The sequence below is a fragment of the Hesperophylax consimilis genome, chromosome 15 (genome assembly GCF_061612785.1).
Source record: "Hesperophylax consimilis isolate HC1 chromosome 15, BYU_Hcon_1.0, whole genome shotgun sequence".
Lineage (NCBI taxonomy): Eukaryota > Metazoa > Arthropoda > Insecta > Trichoptera > Limnephilidae > Hesperophylax > Hesperophylax consimilis.
The window spans coordinates 18,748,898-18,758,744 of record NC_142850.1 but is presented as its reverse complement, the minus strand read 5'-3'; the positions used below and the strand labels follow the sequence as shown (position 1 = coordinate 18,758,744).

The 9,847-nt window shown below is 35.0% G+C and overlaps 1 pseudogene; it reads right to left on the bottom strand.

Moving 5' to 3' along the window:
- Positions 1 to 4,284: 4,284 nt before the first annotated feature.
- LOC149417421 (uncharacterized) lies at positions 4,285 to 8,884 on the bottom strand (annotated as a pseudogene).
- Between the last annotated feature and the right edge of the window lie 963 nt (positions 8,885 to 9,847).

The following is a 9,847-nucleotide window of genomic DNA, read 5'->3' as shown; positions in this document are numbered from 1 at the left end:
CTGTCACTTGACTTTTTATGTCGTTCATACAATTAAAAATTATTGTAATAATTCCCAGAGTATAACGAAATAAATCTGACATTTTGGATCCATTCTGGCAGAATATAAACCCTTGAGTTTTTTTAAAACAAATGTATTTACCATTCATGGAAGTTTTATTAAATTCACGCGGTAAAAGTCAATTAAAAAATTATGTCATAGTTTTTTTGGGGTATTATGCTGTGTTGCGCTATTTCCATCTTTAACCAACGTTTGGGACAGCATTGCAGTGTTCATCATCAGGGCAGATGTGTAATACCGAAACGTTGGCTAAAGAAGGAGGTAGCAATACGGCATAATACCCCAAAAACAAATCAATATAATTCTTTTAGCCGTGAAAATCTCAAATCATACAAAAAATTATGTGTTCGAAATAACCTCGCTATATCGATAGCATGAAACTATATTCACAGCATGTTATTAATGTATTAAAACAGACGAATAATAACACAAATGTATATGTATTGAATTCTACTAATATTATAGTGAATTGGTCACTCGAATAGAAATTATGAACAAAACATGATTTGAATTACACATAACAAATCAAAACTGTCATATTGCCGGAAAACGCGCGCATGGCGTAATTGCCACATGCGCCAGTCTGCCAAAACGCAATGTTGCCAGTTCTTCTTTTGCAATTTAGTAATTTTTAAAGATTGTTATGTGTTATTTCAATAACCTGACCAAATAGAAGATGATAAAAAAAAACACCTATGAAAAGTGATGTTGGTTATATTAGATATGTTTTGAGATTTTCACGGCCGAAAGTATTATAGTGATTTATTTTCGAGGTATTTTGCCGTGTTGCGCTACCTCCTTCTTGAGCCAACGTTTCTGAAACCAGCTATCCGAAACGTTGGCTAAAGAATTAGGTAGAGCTACACGGCATAATACCCCAAAAATATATCACCATTGATTGGATACCCAACACCTCTGCCATAGGTCACCACAAGTAGTTTGCTACGTTTGGTGCATGGCGGGCCAGATCGGGAGAGACTGGTTGAGGGAGACCTTTTGACATCTCCAGCTGGACTCTCCCGACCCATAGTGAAGAATTCGTGCGTCCGTCATACCTAGACACATTGACCTCAAGATTCCTACTCACCCCTCATATCTTTTTCCTTTCCAGAACTTCCTCTACTGCCTTTCCATAAAAAGACCCTCCACACAGCATCCCCAAAATGACATACGTTGTGAAGGAAATTATTTTCCTTAGGTTCTCCTGTGTGGTGTTAATGTAAAAAGAATCTTTAAATTAGTAAAATTATCCATAAAAGTTTTATTAATCTATTTACAATGTTGTTAACTTTAGTTTTCCACTTAAGGTTACTATCTATCAAATAATTATAAGCAATAATTAGTCGCCTGAAATATCAATATCAATTGAAAATATCTCGCGAGTAAAAATAAATGCCGCCAACGGGAATTGAACCCGTGCCTTCTGATGTCCGGTCAGGTGCTCTGAAACCACTGAGTTATGTCGGCTTATTTCCAAGCCAGCAACTGAGCCACCGACCGTTGTTGAACTGCTTACGTTAAAAAATCCCATAAGGGTATTGCGGTAAGTGTATTTTTGCAGGTCCAGCAAGGAGAAAAATTAGTATTCCTGCTTTATTAAAATCCTGTTAAAAAGTTGAGAGCTGGCCATTTCCTAATAAACTATTAGTATTTTCATAATATATCAGAACACGTGTTTATGCAGCTGCGTTTATCTTGTTATTATTATTATTATGTTATCATATTGAAACGATATGCAGCAGGGCTTTGAGAATGCTTGGATTTGTGCTATGTAACTCCAGGCATTTCTGCAGCTCTGCCGTGGTTCGCTTGCTATATTTTAGCCTAGTACGTAGTATTTTGGAAAGTGGCTCAATAATATGGGGACCAGGGGATGCAACGTACACTTCTATGGTAGAGAAAGTACAAAAGAAGTTTCTACGTTATCTTTATCTTAGAGACTTCGGGTACTATCCCTATTTATACCCATCAGCCTTCCTTTCCGGAATGCTAGGTATCGATAGTCTTGTCAACAGGCGGAAAGCTGCGTTGCTGATGATGGCCTATAACTTGTTGAACGGTCACATCAACAATCCAGAAATTTTGAATAAAATTTTATTTTACGTCCCTGATAACTTCGCAAGAGCGCGTAGACACAAACCATTCATTCTTCCGAGATGTAGGACTAACTTACCATCAGCAATGCCTCTCGGAAGAATGATAGGCCTTCTTAACTCACTAGCCTCTGACATCGACATTTTCCACCTGCGCATTACTAAATTTAAATTGCTAATTAGGCAATTATGATTGTATAATGTATCTTTGTTAATGGATATTTTTATTCTGTAAATATACATGTAAAATATAAATAAATAAATTATATAATGACGAAATGGAAAAAAAATATCATAATATTTATGAACACGTGTTCCGACATCGCCATAACACGTTCGTGTTTTACTGATATTTTAGGAGATCTGTCATTTCACGCTATGAAGCAGTTCCTGTTTTAAAAGGATTACGAATAATTTGATTTAAAAAATTAGCAATATTTTACGTCAGTAAGTTTTTTCCGTGTGATTATAACTAATTTTCCAATCTGCCGAGTGTTTACTTTGGTGTTGTCAGAGTTAGATTGTTGACAATATTGCGCCATGTGCTCAATATGCTGTGCTGTGCAAATACGCATTTGCCCTCACATTTCTCTTGCATCACACTCACGACTCACGAGTGTGACAAATTGATATCTCGGGACTTGAAGCTTGTTGTGTGCACAATACATAAATGCTATTTACGGCCCGTGCTATTCGCAACAGAGCATCTGGCTCAAACATGTGATTGTTCTGAATAACAACAATATAAACGTGTGTTCATTCCAGAATTAATGCGACAATACCTATTGCCATATTTTCCCACCATTTATATTTTAAAAATTACATTCTTTCCCACATTTGCAAAAAAGTCCAATCCTTAAAATAAAAATTATGTGTCTAATAGCCTGGTATTTATGATCGCAATGTCCTTCAACGATGTTACGACACATTTAAGAAATAAGTGCTCATTGTAAATTTGAGTGTCAGTTTGCATTTTCATTGACCAATACCCTACATTATTTACCTACATCCCTAAGCCCTTGATTATTTTAAAATCTCTAAACAAGAAAGTGTTTGACTGCATGGCCCGACCGGGGTGTAATAATTGCAAGCATGCTTTTGACCATTACTGTGGAGTGTAATAGATCTAATAGGTATAGAAGTACCTAAAGACTAAGGGAAATCAGACCATTAATCTGAGTTGTGTGATCGTGGAAGATTACTGTGGAGTGTAGTAGATCTAATAGGTATAGAAGTACCTACAGACTAAGGGAAATTAGACCCTTAATCTGAGTTGTGTGATCGTGGAAGATTACTGTGGAGTGTAATAGATCTAATATGTATAGAAGTACCTATCTACAGACTAAGGGAAATTAGACACTTAGTCTGAGCTCCGTGATTTTGGAGATTACAGCTCTTTTCACCTACGGCTGATAGTTAGTACGCTTTGTAATTATATTTTATAAAAAAATTGATGTGAAGAAAAATGTCACACTTTAAAGTTAGGGTAGATATTATAGTCCCTAGCAAAGCTCACCCTGTCGAAAGCAGCGAAGAAGGAACAATTGTGCCGAAACCAGTTTGGGCGTTATTTTGAAAGTGACGTTAGAGCATCTCTGTTTATTTACAATAACTCCGCATAAAAGGCGAACAATCATTATTTTTTATTCACCCAGTACACCACTACATAAGCAAGAATCTCTTTAAAATAATGATTACCTTTACCTTTATTTAAAATTTCCCAAATACTTTCTTAAAAAAACATACCATCTAAGAAGTTGTCACTCTTGTCTCAAATAGCTAATATAATATATAATCACACAGTTTCCTAGCAGGAGTAGGCAGAGAGGACGAACCGCCAAACAATTCGGTCTTGGCACACACTCTCTTTCCCTCATTTACATTAATACATCGTCGCACACATACTATTATATTAGTCTGACTCTTGAAATGGCCCGACTCTGGTTCATTTGACCGTGGTATGTCTTTCTCGGGCGTCCCCGACTTCTTCTGGCATTCACATTTGCATCGTGTATTCTCCTTACACTCCTTTATCTAAACGACCCTAACTTCCTTATTCATTACGTTTACATCAGCCGTGCATTCTTTTCAAATCTCCACAGTTCTCACACGTACATAAATGGTTTTAGTTTTAGTTCAGTCCTGCATTCATGGAGTTACCTTCATTCACCCTTCTTTCAATATCTTTATCAGCCTTCTTATCTCTGGTAAACATACTTACCAAATACTCAAACTCATCCACCTGCTCCAAGTATTCATCCTTCACAACTATATTGAGCACTGTTTTCGTACACTCTCTTTCAATCACCATGACTTTAGACATACTTACATTTATCAATTACTCAAACTTCCGTACACACTTGGTTCATCCAAGAATTCAAAATAAAGGACAATTAAAAACAATAATAGAATGATTATACAAGGGTTATATAAAGCGGGAAGTTAATATTGCCTGGTACTAGGAAATAAATAGAACCTATGAGATACCACGTACCGGGTAGGCAGAATGCAATAGAAGTAGGTACCTACCAGAAACTTGTTATATGACCGGATCTACCCGGTGTTGAACAACGTGATATGTCTAGGAATGAATACGGGTTTGCACAGTGCACACGGAGAAGTAACGTGCCCATTTAGCTGCGGGCTTTCCTTTCAGCTGCTTTCAGCTTGGGCGAATAACGCCTAAGCTGACAAGTGATAACGCTTCACGTTTTTACGAATGGGTTGATTGAAAAATATATATGTGTCTACTTTTGTTAGATGCTTAAAGGTGGGCTTAATGCCAGATTGCCAGACAACTTATTAAAAACCCACGCAAATAGTGGGAAACTTTTTATTTAATATTATGTGAATTAACAAAATTTTGATAGAAGCACTGAACAAAACACTTAATAATATTAATTTTAATGTAGCTACAACTTTGTGGTTATCCATTATAAATAAATTAAGCTATATTTTACAATAAAAACACATAAATTTGTTATTATTTGATATTTAAATTTAAACAAATATTTTTGTTTTTATTGTAAAGTAATTAATAGTGGTCAATAATATATTTATACGTTTTTATTGTAAATTATGACGAGCCACAAAGTTTATTCTTTTTACAGATACGCAGTATTACTATGATTACAAAATTTTCAGTGATTACTTTGCGATTTTTTTCTATCGAGGGAATTTATATTATTATTAACGTTTCGACATAACAAATGTATAGATATTATCTTCAAAAATAACATAAATTTTTTTTTAAACTTAAAAACTTTGAGAGAAACTTGTTATACATTTGTAGAAATTGGGAATGCGGGGGCTTAAGGCGAAGCTTAATGCTAAATCACTATTTTGATTAATAATGAATTATAACGAATTGGCTTACATTGTGAATTACAAAAAAAAAATGCTTTTGATAAATTGAAGGTTTTTCTATCGTTTCGCTTGAGTAGAATACAAATAAAAAATAAATTACTCAATAAATATATAAATGTAAACTAATAATTTTTTTTTCAATTGAAATGTATGAACGCGTAAATGAAACAACTTTAAAAAATACAGTATTATAGCTAAGATTATTTGTGACAGTTTCACTTGATTAACTTTTTTGCTTTCTTATAAAATTATTTACGAAATAAATAAAAACCAGTTTTGTGCTTGAAATCGAACGTTTTTAGACTCCGTTTTTTGGGCGATTTTAATGCCTATTACCTACAATATAAGGTATACCTACCAAGAATATATATATTTGGATTGTAGCTTCCTCTTAAGGAGCTAAATTGGCTAATAGTGAAACAGATGCTGACATTGAACGCAATTATAGTTATATCTACGTAAAATACTAAACGACCTATTACCAAAATACTTTTTCAACAAAATTCTATAGAACAAGGACATTGTCCGACAAAATTCAAGGACGTGCAATAAAATCAACTACCAAAAACGGACAAAGCCAATACGTAAAACAGTTCAATAAATTATTATAATTCTCTGCGCTCTGCCGGAAACCATACAGCATACTACATTAATAAATTCAAAATAGTGGTAAGAACTACATTCAGCAATATAAAATTTAATAATACGTAAGTTATAATAAGTAATTTCTAACTTAAATGTGCAAATAATTAGAATAAAAATAAATTGACAAATATATTTTAAAATAAAGCTGTAAAGCGTTCTTGCTTTTGATGACTTTTAATTATTTTATCGCGAAAACGGCACCCATAAAATAACCGTTTTCTTTTTTCAAATTGGTATAGATTATACTTTTAGGGATTATCTGTTCTGTGATGACTGCCTACGCAAGTACCTTACAATCTGGCAATATTTACTAGACAATTTATACACACCTTAGAATAAAAACTACCCTAGGCCGTCAATTCACGGGTAGTAAGCAATCGACATAAACCGATAGCTGCAAAACCCGGCACATAAAATTAAGTTGGCTACAGTTCAGTGTGAAACTTTTCCATACAGGGTCTCGTTCAACGTTCTCCGAAACGTTGGCTAAAGAGACATAGGGCCTGTTCAGAAACGGCGATAACCGCGCGATTGATAAAATCGCGCGGTTTGAACCGCAAAAATGTTGACTGTTCAAACATCGGCGGTTAGTTAGCGATTAGCGATCAGTTTCAAGATGGAAGTCGAGGAGGAACTAGCGTGTCTGTGGCTGCTCCAGAAAAAAATAAAGAAAAGAAGGAAAAGGCAGTATTGGGTGCATCCAATATTAAGGGATCGACTGACACATGGCCAATTCGTAACGCTATATCCCAATTTAAGAATGTTTGAGAGGAAATTTTTTGACTATTTAAGAATGTCAATAAAATCTTTTGATGAACTAATTAAACTAATCAGGGAAGATATTTCGAGCTCTGAAACACATATGAGGGCAAGCGTGTCACCAGAAGAAAAACTCGTAGTAACTTTGAGGTAAGATATTTATTTATTGTTCATTAAAATCAGCATATATATTTTCTATTATTGTAGAAGACTGCGAGGCAGTACTATATTGAGATGATGGCGATGGTGACCCAGGCGGAATAACAGCAGAAGTTGATCCATTTGTAGTAAAATATCCTTGCGGAGTTGTATACTGTTGATTTTGCCAATACGATGTATTAGGTATTATCTTGTGAGCACTGATGGGAACAGAGGGTGGTAAAGCTTGTCCTTTTTGTATAACTTGAAGCAATTCAATTTTGGTCGCTAAACGTCGATTTTCTGGTACTTTTTCAGTTCTTTGTATAACGATAAACAAAAAAGTTTATCGTCATCTTGTCTGGAAATATTATTTTCTTGAAGTCCTTTTTCAAAATTTTGTCGTGACTCAATGCTTTTTTCAATTAAATTACTTATTCGTTCTTCTGGTATATTTCTTTTCTTTCGTTTAGGGGGACCTACTTCAGTGGCTTCGGTTGCATTGGCGTTTTATTGATGTGTCTCATTATTGTCTTCGTCTATTATTACATTTGACTGTTCATTCATACTATTAGTAGTTTCATCGTTGTCTACACTCAGGAAAGAAAGCCTTGAAAATACATATATTGGGCTCCTTTACGAGCACCTGAACCGGAAGGAGTTGTTTTCCCTTTTTTGTATTCTTTATTGTAACAATCCCGTATGTTTTTCCATTTTTTTTGGAGTGTTGTACCTGAAAATAATGTCATTATTAATTTTCTTGTTTTAGGTATCTTGGTACGGGTTGTTCATTTGGAGAATTAAGCTACAACTATCGCCTTGGAATATCTACGATTACAGGAATTGTCCGTGAAGTGTGTAAATCGTTGTGGAAAAAGTTTGGTTAGTAAAGTTATGGCCGAACCAACCGAAGATTTCTGGAAGAGAATAGCTCAAGAGTTTGAGAGATATGCGAATTTTCCAAATTGCATTGGTGCTATAGACGGCAAGCATATCCGAGTTATAAAGCCTGTCGATTCGGGATCATTGTATCATAACTACAAACATTTCTTTTCTATAGTGCTCTTAGCAGTTTGCGATGCCAATTATTGCTTTACTTATGTTGACATTGGGGCTTATGGCAAAAGCAGTGATTCCGCAATATTCAAAAATTCTTTATTTTATAAACGACTGATAGAAAAATCATTAAATATACCACAACCTAAACCAATATCTAATGTAGATTCAACACCACTGCCTTATGTCATAGTTGGAGATGAAGCCTTCGGTTTATCAGAAAATTTAATGCGACCATATGCAGGCAAATGTTTATCACATGAAAAAAGGATTTTTAACTATAGGTTATCGAGAGCCCGACGTAACATTGAGTGCACTTTAGGTATTTTGGCTAACAAATGGCGTATCTTTCATAGGCCTATAAATGTGAACATAGACTTTGCCAAAGACATAATAAAAGCCTGTTGCGTTCTACACAACTATGTGAGGAGTAGAGATGGTATAAAATATTGACTAGTCTCAATAACTTGCATGCAGGAAGAGGGGAACCGTCATCTTTAAATATCAGAGATAAATTCGCTCATTACTTCGTGAACGAAGGGAGTGTTTCATGGCAAGATTCAAAAATATAATAGTGTCAATAAGTTTTTCTTACCTAAAATAGCCTTTTTTCCCAACGTGTCTTCACCATTTCCAAATATTTCCACCAACTCTTGCCATACTCGGTTCTTTGCAATTTTATCCGAATAATCCGCACACTGAAGATTCCATATTACAGGTCTTTTCTCCACTTCATCAATAAATAACTCTGTGTCGAAGCGATCCATAGCTAGCTCAGGCGTGCTCTCGTCGTGACATGTTGATCGCGCGGTGCCCGCAACGCTACTGCACGCTGAGGAAGATCTCCATACTAATAATACCGCGTGGGCGCCGCACGATTCTATTTTCTAGCGGTTGAGTGGCGGTAATCGCGAGGTTGGACTAACCGCGCGATTATGTCTGAATGATTATTATATCTCATATAAATACCTGCGTAAATAATTAGTGCTAGTTCAGACACGGCAGGGTTAAAAACAGGGTTTTAGGGTTTTAAATTTTTTTTTTTGCATTTTTTTAATTTTTTTTTTAAATAAATGCTTAATATGTTAAGAATATTGTGTTCAAATTTCAAGTTGATTGGAGCAAAATTGACGAAGTTGCGAGTATTTTTATACCTGTCGGATTTTAATCCCTACCCGACCATACGTATAAGCCGAGCAGAGCAGGAAGCTGAGAAACAAACTAAAGAAGGCAGGATTCGTCGTAGACAGGAGCAAAAAGGTGCTTTAGACATCATGGATGATAGCAACATCCTTTATGGACCTGGCATTAATGATTCAGTGTGAGGTAAGCCGATAAAATTTGCTTATAAACGTTTAATACCAGATTTTTTAGTGTTCAAAACTTTATAGCGTTTTTCCCACAAGTCACGTTTTCAAAGTCGGTGACCGTCATAACTTTAAAACTACTGCACCGATCCTTTTGAAATTTTGAAAACTATTTCTGCACATAATTTACAAGGTAACGCTGGAGAGTTTTTTTCAAGTTTGTTAATAATTATTATTTTACAATAACAAATTAGCCGATTTTTTTCACTAAAAATAGCGTTTTTCCCTTCAAAGTGTTCCAAAAAAGTGAAAAATTAAAATTTAGAAAAACCCTCCCAGCGTTACCTGGAAAAAATTATTATCTAACGAATGAACTTTGATTTTTTGATTTCAGATGACCCAGCACCGAGTTATGAGGGTCAC